We start from the raw sequence: 13253 nt of genomic DNA on the forward strand, positions 1-13253 counted from the left end.
TTAGCCATGCTGGGCTAGTTCTCGAGCCAATGAGGACATTGTCTGATTCTGGCTTGGGGGAGATTTTGGATTTGGTATCTTTCTTTTTCTCTTTCTTTTGTTTTTAGTGTGTTTCCTTAGATTATATTTATTGCTTTCTAGGTTAGTTTTATTGCTTTCTTCTATGAAAAATACAAAAAAAATTGAAAAAAAAATCCAAAAATACGTTCCAATGAATTATAAATCATGCTTCCCTGTGCCCCATACTTGGAAAATATTGTTTTGATTCTTGGTATATGATGATAAGCATTGAGGATTTGTTGATCATGATTTGATGTTTGATTGCTTAGATGTCCTAACATGCGTCAATTTTGTCCAACTGCTTGTGAATATAGTGCTTGACTAGTTGATTTGGTTAGGAATGTGTGATAGTTCCTGGTATGTCAATGAATTTGAGTATTGGTTTGCAACTATGAGTAATGTTTATATGACTCATTATTATGCACATTGTGGAGGACGAAGACATTTGTTCTTTTAGGTAGCCTCCAGATGATTTTAGATACATTTGTTCCCTTCTTGCTACCCATGTTGTTGCCTTGACTTTTTATTGTTCATTAGCCACATTACAAGCCTATTTTGCCCCATTGGTTACTAGTCCCAAGCTTAGCTTGGGGGAGCTATTAGTGAGTGAGGTGAGGGAGTTTGTAGTGTGCTTATTATTTGCACAATTTGGGTGGGTTTTGAGAAGTTATTTTGTTCTTGATCATAGTTATTTTTAATGAGTTTGAAAGTTGAATTTTCTTGAAAAAATAAAGTATGATGTGATGAAAAAAAAGACAAGTTCAAGAAAAAAAAAGTGAAAAAAAGTGAGTGAACTTCAATAGAAAAAAAGAGCAAAAAGGAAAAGATTGTTTAATGTTCAAATGTTCTAGTTGGAGGTTGATCAAATGAAAGAAAATAAAATCTTTGAGTTTCAATGAAAAAATCAAGTTTGGAAAATAAAGTTTGTTTATTCATTCAAGTTCTGTATTGTTATACTTTTGTGAGCGAAATTTGTAAGTGCTGGGATTGTTTGATATGTTTGGAGTTGTATTTGGTGGATTTTTGTTGGAGTTGGTTATGTTGGAGATGTTGATCATAATTTATTTTGATCATGGGTTTTATTAGGATTTTCTCCCTTAAGCATAGCTTTTCTCTCACTTATTCCCAAATGTTTCCTACCCTTTACCCTAGCCTTACATTACAAGCTTTAAAGACCTTATGACCTTTGTGCATAGAGTTGTATGGATGTGAAAGTGTTGCTTATCAATGCAAGTTATGATTTGACATATTTCGAGTCGACTAGTAGGTTGAGTGTATATCTTTTTAAACACACGAGAATGTGAGTTGGGAGGGCATTGTTCACATAAAGGGGTTGGTTAGAGAGCGATCGAGTACATCTTTTACTCGCCACATAAATGAGAGTTGAGTGTGTGAGCACTAGTCTTGAATTCTATATGCTCTTGTGGTTTGCTCTATTTGACAATTGTTAGGGAGGAAGAGTAATTGGATGGATGAGATTGGTTGATGTTAAAGCATTTTTATTAGATTTACCTTGAATTGTTTGTGCTTGATTTTTTTTACTTTTTGGGGTGAAGCATATTTATTTATTCATTAATGAGATCTTTGCTTAGCGACAAGCAAAGGTTTGGCTTGGGGGAGTTTGATATGTCCATTTTATATAGTATTTACCCCCGTCCCTTGGTCATAATTAGTAGTGTTTTTGGCTCTTTAGAGCCACTTTTATTACTAATTGGTGTTTTCTAGTGTTTTCGTAGATTTGGTTGACTTTTGTAGGGATTTGCGCTTTTGGAGCATTTTTCCGGGATTTTATGGACTATCTACGAGCATTGGAGAAGCACGACCAGATTTTATAGCCCAGGACCGATTAGAGCCATCGAACCGGTGATTAAGGGCTCGGTGTATGTGATACCGGGGCATTTGGACCGAGTATTCAAGACTTGAAGAGGAAATCCAGATTGGCCCAAAGAATTGGAGCCCAATCGAAGTCCAAGGAGTAGCCAAAGAGTGCCGCCCGACCAAAGAAGCTTTCGCCCGAAGGCACGCCCGGCTGGGCGGGGGAAAAGGAGCTGGCGCCCGAACTCGCACCCGGTCGGGCGCTAGAAACATTCACTTGGAGTAAAAAGGCGGGCCCGATAGGGCGGTGCCTTGCCCGATGATCGGGCGCTTGTCAGCATTAGTAGATTTTTAATCATCGTTTAGTTTGTTTAGTTTAGGATTCTTGCTGAATATAAATACTTTTCCGTTAAGCAAGTTTAGGATCTTTGTTTACTCTTTCTTAATTCTTCTCTTAGATTTCTCTCTCTATACTTAGTTTTTAGATTAGTTTCTCTCTCTACAACTTTGTTCTTTACTCAACTCTTAATTCCTGATTACTTTGGTGACGATTTCCTTTTTCTTAATCTCAATTATTTATTTTATTCCTTCGATCATGTCTTATTTTATGCTTTGATTAGTTTATATTTAATTATGTGTGAGTAGTTTCCTTTCTAGGGTTTGTGGGGATCCATAAATAATATGAAGGGGTAATTTATTGTTGTTGATTATCAATGCTAGATTAATTTCCTATTAATTGATTTAATACATAGTGACTAGATTAGGCCTGATCGTTTATGCAAGAGTTTGACAATATTAATTCGAGATTCGAGAGATGAGAATTGATGTTTAGATCTAGTTTCAATAGGCAGCTTAATTTATAAATGGTTAAGTCGAGATTCGAGATATGAGATTTAATACCAGTAGATTAATTTTGTGATTGTAATACGTAGTGAAAGCCCTTTATGATCTGTTTAATTGATGCATTAATGATTGATTATTATGTTTTACCCTGGAATGTTTTTTATTGGTGAACCTATGCCCTAGGCCTTTATTCATTGTTTTCTCTTTACTCTTAATTTCCGTAGTTTAGTTTTATATCCATATTATTAAATTGTTACTTGATCATTTAGATTGCTTTAATTAATTAGGAATAGAAAGACCAGTTTCCCTGTGGATTCAACCCTACTTCCTTATCTACATTAGTTAGAGGATTTAGGAATTACTTTTGACTAGGTGATACGACTTTAGCCTGTCAGTACCATCCATTAATTAGCTAATAATATTTTATTAGCTTATCAATAAAATATTATGATTTGTAACAGAATTTTATAATATGTGTATTGTTGAAATCGTAGAATCATGGAGTAGGGCAATATTGATATTAATGATATGGTTGTCAATGAAAACCCTAATGAAGGAGCATGTGATTGTTGAGCCAAATGAAGGAATGGCATTTGAATCAAGTAGTGAGTATGCGCAATTATGCCATGTATACGCCTACAATAAAAGTTTCATGTTCTTTACGAGGAATAACGACTGATGAGAGAATACAGGGAAAAAGGTGTATCTAGAAAAGGTGTGGGAGATTTTGAGGCGAAACCCCATATGATGGAGGAAATTAGGCTCTAATGTAAGTTCGGTGGGCAAGAACAAAGCCCCTACTCTAACTCCAGTGTGTAATACCTCGTATTTTTATACGTATTTTAATTAAAATAAGTATTTTGAGAAGTATTTAATTAAATTGAATTCTTTTATTTAAAGTATTTTAATTATTTAGTTTAAATAAGTTTGGAAATATTTATAAAAGGAAAGTTTATTTATTTAATTAATTTAATTAAGTTGGGGTTTAATTTAAGGAAAGTTTATTTTAGTAAAGTTTTATTAGGGAAGGAATTAGAAAAAATTAAAAGAGGAAAGTTAGGGAAAAGGGTTTCTAGAGAAGGGGTATAAATATTCAACACATGAGGCAAATCAAAATTTGCCCAGAGTGGAGAAAACCCAAGGTAAACTTCTCTCCCCTTTCTCCTTATTTTTCTTTCTTTTTCTTTATCTTTTTCCCCTTCCCCTTTTTTTGGCTCCCCTTCACCACCACCGGCCGACCCCCAGCAGCGGTGGTCGCCAGCCGGCAGCAGGCAGCCACCGGCACCGGCAACAACCTAGTGGCTGTTAGCTGCCATGCCTTTCGAAAAAAAATCTTTATTTTTAAAAACCAATTCATTCCTAAGTCTAATTGTTAATTATGAGTTTTGGGATTTGATTTTTGATGTTTGATTATGAGTAGTATGTTAATTAATTTTCAAATTATGTTTTTAATTAAAAAGCCCCATTTTTTTGAAACCCTAGGATCTTGATTTATAAATAATTGAAGGGTTATAATGTATAATGGTTTAAACCTTTGATTAAAGTGTTTTAAGGCTTAATTAAATCAATTTTTAATTAAAATATAGTGCTAGAATTTTTGGTAGAGTAGTTAAAATCAAGTTTCTTTAAGGAATTTTAATTACCCATTAATTGGGATTAAAGAATGATATTTAAAATATAATTTCAGCTTATTTTAATTAAATTATGAGGGGTTTTATGATAGTATATATTGCTGGAAATTTGTGTAGAGAGGATTTTAATAATCTTCTGTGATTTTAAATTGTAGGAGACTTTGAAGTGAGCGATTTCTATTAGTCGTGGCGATTTTAAGATCATATACAAAGTACGTTCGCATACTTAGCAAAATTATATTGATGTAGTAGCATGCTAAATGTGTTTAATTGATTACAAGTAGTATCATGCTAGGTTTGGAATGTAAATTATGATTTGGATGTTATTGGTGATTCGATTATGAAGCATGATTTATTTGTGATGAATTATTAAATGGAAAATTATAGTTTGGAATATTATTTATGAACCACATATTTATTTGTGGCATGTTAGAGAGCATGTTTAATTAAACTAAATGTTTAATTTGGCATGGAATATAATATTAAAATGGAATTTTATTATGGTTCATATAATTTTTTATTGATGCTATAAGCATGAAGAAATAGCTATATAAGTGTCTATGTACATGAGGAATAAATTGTATGTGGGTGCCTTAGTGCACTTAAGGTGTTTTTAACACTGAGGGATAGGATTTGTGGTGCTTTATGCGTTTAAGGTGTCATTGGCACTGAGGTAGAATTAAAAAGGATTCAACATTTGAATATTATGTGGTCACTAATTATTCAAGAATTAAATTGGTATATTTGATTGATTGAACAACTATTGTTGATTGAATGATTATGGTTTAAGAGTCATCACAAAGTCTAATAATATGTAAATAACGTAAAATGAAAGAGATTACGCACCAAAGTTCTTGGAACGTAAATACCTTGAGTATGAACATATGGGGGGAGTTATGTGACTTTATATTTGATCGTAACTTCTACTGGAGTACAGGACGCTGTACATTCCTTTTATTATTATTATGCGCAGAAATTTTGCCACCTATGAGTGGTTATTGATGCTGGCACGGTTAGCTCACGTGTCAGTCACCTCAATTTATTTGGGGGAGGTTAGTAGGGAAACCCGTTTGATGCGTAGTCAACATTAAATAAATTATGTAGTGTCTAGTGAGAACTTTTATTGAATGTTGTATGCTTGAAAAACAGGTGCAACGAGGTAAGTTGTATGTTGATAGGAAATTGTATGTTAGTGTGTTAATTACGCTTATGCACTCAGCTTTGCTGATTGTGTGTGTTTGTGTGTTTGTTGGCCTTTTCTTTATCTTGGCCCTATGATGACCCATTTTTAATGGAGAGTAGTGGAAACAAGTAGAGAGAAGCTTTTCAGGTGATGAAGCATATTCATGAATGGACATGAGTGGAGAGCGAATCATGCAAGTTTCTATAAGTATATGATGTGTTTATTGCCTTATTTGTTTGTCATTATTATTATGCATGACTAACGAAAAGGTTTTGAGATCTATTTGGTTTTAATAAGGGCCTACAATGGTTCCAAGTTGTAGGTTGATTTTATTTTTTACTTCGTTTGACTTTGGCTTGACTTTACTTTCATTGATTGACTTTTCAAGTTGACTTGTTTTGAATTGTTTTGAAATTAGTCTTCCGCTGTGTGTCTTTGATAGTTGTCTTAGTCGTTTTCACGATAGCGATAATGTCTTAGATTTTCCTATTTAAAGTTTTAAACAAGGCAAAACTGGTATTTTAAAAGAAATGAATTTCTGAAGTGTTACAAGTGGGTGTAATATATGCTTGACACTACTACAAAATTAGGCAAAGAGACCCGTCAAAACATGTCTTAGAGACCACCTTATGACGGGTCTCTATCTCATGGGTCTGTTTGATAAATAGACCACCTCAGGAGTAGGGGTCTGTTTTTAAGGAAGAAGAACCCGTTATCAAAGATAGGGGGTCTGTTATATTACTAGTTAAGAGATCCTTTATTAGAGAAATGGGGTCTCTTTGCTTAACCATTTTAGACCTGTCATTTAAGAAATGGGGTCTCTTAGCCCATTAATTTTATTAAAAAAAATAGCTCAACGTAACCAATTAATTTTTATTTTTTTTTAATAACCAACAAAACCCAATATCAAAATGAATAAATATGAATTCATAATTATAATACATTAAAATAATTATACAAAGAATAAGGTACAAGAGTGTAACTGAAGCAAATTAAAGATCATCAAATCAATTTAAAAAATAGTAATCAATAGGAAAAAATGCCTCAAACTCTTAGATAAGTTAAAAGTTGCAGTAGCTCAATGATGAAAAGGAAAGCGCTCCAAATAATACAAGCTGCAATACATAGTTTCGAGCTCCAAATCTCCAATTGTTAACTATTCCAAGATCACTCATTTCCTCGGCGACGGAATTACCAATGAGATATCCATAGGCTCCAATTGACACTTCGCAAATGACAATAAAAAAAAATCAATTAAGAATTTTACCAATTAACATAAAATTGAACAGTCACCAAATAAAATTTCTGGTATATGTAAATCTAAAATAAGGATACACAACCGCATAGTGATTCCCATTAGATCTTCAATTGAGAAAAACTAAATTTTTTTAAAAAAAAAAGTAATTGAGTGAATGCAAAAGAAATTAAGTAAAAGAAATAGTAGAAATTAGTAGTAGATGAAGTTAGAGATCTGATGAGTACCTTTCTTGGAAAGGAATATACCATCAAAGAAAAACATTATTACCTATTTTTTTCAGAGAGTAGAGATACAGCGTCATTTTTACTACCTCCGGATCGTATTATATGCAACTTTGGAATTTTTTATATCTCACAAATAATACCCCAAAGTTGCATATAATATGATCCAGAGGTAGTAATAAAAATGCAAATATAAGTTTCCCACAAACCATAAATTAAAAGTAAGGAGGAAGAACGATTACATTTTTTTTTTCTGAAAGTAGAAGAGCTGATGAGTACCTTAGATCTGATGAGTAACTTCCATTGAATATTTGCAAAAAATCAATGGAGGAAAAAAGTGGAAAAGACGGCGAATTTGATTTTGATTTTAGGGTTAAGGTTAGGGTTTTGAGGAGAGAGAACCGTATGTAAGTTGGGAGAATAAAATAATTAAAAAGAAAATGAAATGAAAAGAGAAGACAAACCATCAGTGTCATATGTGGACCTCTAATTTAATAGTCTAGTACACGTAAGATACCTGTTAAGTTTGACAACTGGTCTGTGCATTCTTCTTCTTTTTTCTGCTAATTAATTTGTGGGCCCTAAAATTTGTAAGAGACCCGTTACGTTTTAGAAAGGGTCTCTTATCACGTGCAAATAACATTACAGACCCGTTATAATTAATATAGGATCTCATAAATCAAATAGATCTGTTATGTAAATAACGAGTCTTTTATTAGGGGTCTTTTTTTTGCAAATTTTGTAGTAGTGTGAATAACTAAGGGAAAAATGGTGATCACACAGTGCAGTCTTGACCACAATCATCCTCTTGATCCAAAATCTAGCCAGATGATAGTCAATTACAGAGGTCTTGATTGTAATACACTAAAAATTCCTTTCCTTAAATACCTGTTTTGCCATTTTATAATACAAATATAGAAAAATCTAAGACATTACCACCACTGTGAAAATGACTTATGAAATTATCAAAGACACACAACGGAAGACTACCTTTAAAACCATTAAAAACAATTCAACTTAAAGCCAAACCAAACGAAAGTAAAGTCAAACCAAAGTCAAACGAAGTCAACCTACAACTTGTTACCATTGTAGTCCCTTATTAAAACGAAACAATACTTAAAACATTTGCGTTAGTTTCACATGCATAATATAATATAATAATTAAAGCAATAAACCACATCATATCCGATCCCTATGGAACCTAAGCATAATTCTTTCTTCACTCATGCCCATCATGAATATGCTTCATCACCTGAAAAGCTTCTCTTTACTTTGTCACCACTACTCACCATTATAAATGAGTCGTCGTAGGGCCAAGATAAAGACAAGGCCAAACAAACATATAAACACACAATCAGCAATGTTGAGTACACACACTACCACAAAAATGGGAATATAGAACACCTAAAACATACAATATAGAACGCCTCAGAGGCGTTCTTTTGGGGGGGGGTGCCCTATAAAGTCTACAGAGCACCTCTTTGAGGCGTTCTATATCTAACACAATACAAATCGCCTATCTAAGATATGCGCTTCTTATTTTAGGTAAAAGGTAAATAAAAATCAAGGAAAAGAGAGCTGTCATCTTAGTACGGGCGCTCTATAGCTTATAAAAATAGAACGCCTATCATAGATAGGCATTCTCTATTTCTTACTTTTTAAATAAAAATTATTATTATTATTTATATAAATAATAATAATAATGTTCATAATAATAATTCACGTAATAAATAACACTACAAGAAAAAGGGAAATTAGCAACTGATTTTTGCGACTACCATAATAATTAGTCGCAAAAAATATTTTTGCGACTGAAAAAGACGAGTAGTTGCAAATTTTGCAACCGATTTTGCAGTAGTTGCTATGCGGTCACTAATTAGCGACTGATTTTTGCGACTACCATAATAATCAGTCGCAAATATAATTTTTGCGACTGAAAAAGACAACTAGTCGCAAATTTTGCAACCGATATTGCAGTAGTTGCTATGCGGTCGCTAATTAGCGACTGATTTTTGCAACTACCATAATAATTAGTCAGTATAAATATTTTAACAACTGAAATAGATGAGTAGTCGCAAAAATTGAAAATGATTTTATAATAGTTGTTATGCAGTCGCTAATTTGCGACGCTCTTAGAATAATTTGCGACTAAATTGTAGTTGCTAGTGTTAAGAATTTTGAAATAACTACTATTGCAACTAACACGGTAGTTGCTATAATTTTTTTTAAAATTTATTAAAAAAGAAATAAAAAAACCCTTAATATGACAAAGTTGTTGCCGATAAAAAACAAGAACATATCACTTATTCACTCCCTATTCCTTTATTATTGATAATACTTTCAGTACATACTCTTATTCATAAAAAATAATCAAATTTACCCTAATAACATTGATTGAAAACACCCTAATTCGTGCGCTGAATCTCTTCAATCTCTATCAATTCTAATCTTGAATTTTTTATTGAAGAACCGCCATCACTTCTATAATTCCCTCGCTATAACCCTCTGCTCATCATTTCTGCCATTGAAACGATTTCACCAAATTAAAGCTTTCACCTACTCGATTTCACTTCAACTCACGGGATCAGATTCCATAACTTACTGTGCAATTTACGAGCTCTACTGATCTTTAATTTAAGGTTTGTTTTCTAATACATAAGCTGAATTTTTCTTTTGATGTACTTGTATTAGGTTTTTACTCATGCTTTTGATTAGTGAAATTGTGGTGCTAGAATTTTGTTTTTTGGGGATTGGGTTCAATTATGTGTGCTTAATTAAGGCTTATTTGGATCCCTTTTCTGAAATTTCAAGCGAGCTTCTTTAGTTTTTCTTCGTAAAGAATGGCTGAATTGTTTTTGTTGTTTTTCTTGGTTCCATAACAATTTTTATGTGGTTACGCCTGATTTAGGATATTTAGGTTTGAATTCGCTAATTATTTGTGGGTATGCCGGTTAATTAAGGTTTTTGATTTTTAATTTGAATTTGCTAACTTGCATGTTTATAAATTGCATTTTGTTCTATTTTATTCTGGTTTTTTTTTTTATAAAATTGTTACTCTACATGGTATTCTGAATTTCTGATCTGTATAAGCATTTCCATGGCATTTACAGTACTAAAGATTGTGCCTCCTATTTTCTTTGAGGCTCCCATTGTAATTTAATACTTGTTTAATTATTCATTACAAATGAAAATTGTTGTAAAGTTTTGATATTTCTTTGATGGCAAATGGAACTTAGTATGTTGACTAACAGTTAGATACTTAGATTAACAAGAAATGATTATCAGGGGGGCTGCCCCTATTCCTTGGCATAAAAACTCTAGCAGATTAACAAGTTTTTATCCAGGACGATGTCCCGAGTCATTGCTTGTATTTTTATTATAGTTGTTTTTTTTTTAAAATGTATTTAGTTTATTAAAGTTTTAACATTTGAGATCATAGTTACTAATACATATCTTAATGCAGGGAGAATATATGGAAAAACTTGAGGAATATAAGAACAAAGGAATTGAGATAAACCCCGACAACGTCTACTTGGAGGTTGTAGGTGGGCAAAAGAAAAGAAAAGCCTACGGTTTAGGGAGTGCTTCACAAATGTATTACAAGAGTGATCCTACTTCTCAATCTACTGCATCATCTTCCACTCCTTCCATGATTTCTTAATTAAGTTCTCAAGTTGAAGAACTAAAGAAGATGGCGGAAGAAAACCATAACAAGGTAGAAGAAAGCCAAAAAAATAGCGGCAGAGAGCTTAAAATGTGCTAAGGAATTCGTCGAAAATCATGAGATCGAAAAAGCTACATGGAAGAAGGAAAAATTAGCTATGCAAAAAACATTGCAGGAAATGGCATCACTTGTAAAACAAGTTTACCGTCCTTATAAGCCTCCTACGCCTGCAGTCACCCGCTCTTGTGATACAACTAAGTGATTTTTATTTTCTTGGTGGTAATTTTATGAACAACTGGTCTTTTACATTGTCATTAATTCTTGTTTGAAGTAGATTTTTTTTTATATGGGAGGTGACTTTTGGAACAATTAGTCTTATAAGTTAAATATTGTTTTTTAATACATTGATACAAAATTGATTGATATTTTGGATATTTGAATAAAATTAACATTTTGGTTATTTGAATTTATGTGTGGGTACCTTTTTTGCTTTGTGATTAATATTGGTTGTCGCTTAATTATGGTCTCAAATATTGATAGTTAGTCGCAAATATTTAGCGACTGCAAATTTGGTTTAGAGACTAATTGGTTAGTTGCAAAATCATTAGTCTCAGTAGTCGCTAATCTGTCACAAATAATTAGTTTTGTAGTCGCAAAAATTTGGTCTCGTATGTAGTTGCTAATCCGTCGCAAAAAACATTAGTCTCAATAGTCGCAAATCCGTCGCAATTAAACTAGTCTCTGTATTCGCAAAAGTTTAGTCTTGTAGTCGCAAAAGTTTGGTCTTGTAGTCACTAATCCGTGGCAAAAGTAGTCCTAAAACATTGGTCTAAGTAGTTGCTAATCCGTCGCAAATATTTTACGACGGACAATAATTTAGTTGCTAAAATTTGAAAGTTAGTCGCTAAATGGTAGTTGCAAAGGCGTTGCAAATCCGTCGCTAAATTTGCGACTGTCCAAAAATTAGTCGCAAAAATGGATTTGCGACGAGGTCTTTGGCAACGAACCAAAGTAGTCGCAAATCCGTCGCAAATCCATTTTTGCGACGGATTTGCGACTACATTGGCCGTCGCTAATTACCCTTTTTCTTGTATAAAAAAAACTATAACAATAACACTTTATTTATAAAAAAGTTAAAATACAAGTATTTGAATGATAATAGTAAATTCCTTATTGAAAAAAAGTTACATTACAAGTTTTCTAACACAACTTATTAATTATCAATGCGCTAACAAAGACTTAGGAAGTGCACCGAATTGAATTGCCATCGAAATTCGAAACCTCCGCATTAACCACACCACCACCAGCTTCCATGAATCTCAACCACCGCATATATAGCCTCCACCAACTTCTTGAGAAGCCGCACCAAACACCTGCAAATCAAAAGATGAAAAATAAAAAATTAATCCAAATTATAACATATAAATCAATTGATAAAAGGTAAAAATCACAAATTATTACGTGAAAAGAAATTAATATAAGAGATGAAGATCAGATTTAATCATGAAAATCAGAAATTATAAAATATGAAAATCAATTGACAAAAGATGAAAATCAGATATTATAACGCAGAACCAAGCTCCAAAAAGTTCTAAAGTCATTTAGAAGTAAAACGAAATTATAAGTTGAAAATCAAAAATTTTAATTAGAATTAAATTATGTACTATAGATCGATTAAAAAAAACAAAAAACTCATATATCAATCACTTTAAAACAACAAAAAAAAAAACGAAATTAAAGGTAGAAATTCGAACACCAATGAGATTACACTTCATATACCTTTATGCATATTTAGACATAATTAACAATCTATTTCATAACAACAACATTGCATCACAACGCATCCAAATCAAACGACAACGACTTATTAGGTTCAATCTACGGCGGCGTTGCAGCGGAGCTTTACCGGTTCATTGAAACTAATTTGAATGCAATCAATTGAATTCATTTTCCGGCTCCAAACCCTCCCCATTTCTTCGATCTACAATCCTCAGATCTAGATTGAATGCAATCAAATTTAATTTTTGAAAATTTGAGGGAAATGATACAAATGACCACTCGTTGATTTTGATTTAAAACCGAAAAATAGATTTACTTTCCTAATTATGATTTTTATTTCATAGGGAAGATTTTAATTTTAATTTTGAGAAGATGAGAGGAATGGAGATGAGAAGAGAAAGAGAACAGAGAAAAAAAAAAGAGGAGGGGAGAGCGGCGTGCGGGTTGAGGGAATGAGGGGTAGGTTAGGTTTTCATTTCATGTGGTAAGAATTTTTATTTTTATTTTTTATTAAACTAAAATCTTATAAATCGGTTATCTAAGTCAGCGATCTATATCCATAGTCTATTTTTTTATATTAAATATATAGAACGATTAACATGACATGTACTCTAGAAGTCTGAACATATAAAGCCCTCATCTGAGATAGGCGTTCTATAGAATGCTAGAGGTCGCTTATCTAACTTGACAACTATATATTGTGCGTTATGTATTCCCTATTTTGTGGTAGTGATAAGCGTTAACAAATCACACTAACATGCTTTCACCCTATCATCACACAACTTACCTTGTTGCACCT

At 32.6% G+C, this 13253-nt stretch overlaps 2 long non-coding RNA genes across 2 annotated transcripts; both read right to left on the reverse strand.

Moving 5' to 3' along the window:
• Window positions 1-6515: 6515 nt before the first annotated feature.
• Window positions 6516-7085, reverse strand: LOC145578888 (uncharacterized). The gene is made up of 2 exons (XR_014098944.1): window positions 7015-7085; window positions 6516-6757 (listed from the first exon to the last, which is right to left on the reverse strand). It is a non-coding gene; the product is annotated as an uncharacterized LOC145578888 (long non-coding RNA).
• Window positions 7086-11774: 4689 nt separating this feature from the next.
• Window positions 11775-13031, reverse strand: LOC145578955 (uncharacterized). The gene is made up of 2 exons (XR_014098956.1): window positions 12455-13031; window positions 11775-12048 (listed from the first exon to the last, which is right to left on the reverse strand). It is a non-coding gene; the product is annotated as an uncharacterized LOC145578955 (long non-coding RNA).
• Between the last annotated feature and the right edge of the window lie 222 nt (window positions 13032-13253).

The sequence above is a fragment of the Chenopodium album genome, chromosome 1 (assembly GCF_948465745.1).
Source record: "Chenopodium album chromosome 1, dcCheAlbu1.1, whole genome shotgun sequence".
NCBI classification, from domain to species: Eukaryota; Viridiplantae; Streptophyta; class Magnoliopsida; order Caryophyllales; family Amaranthaceae; genus Chenopodium; species Chenopodium album.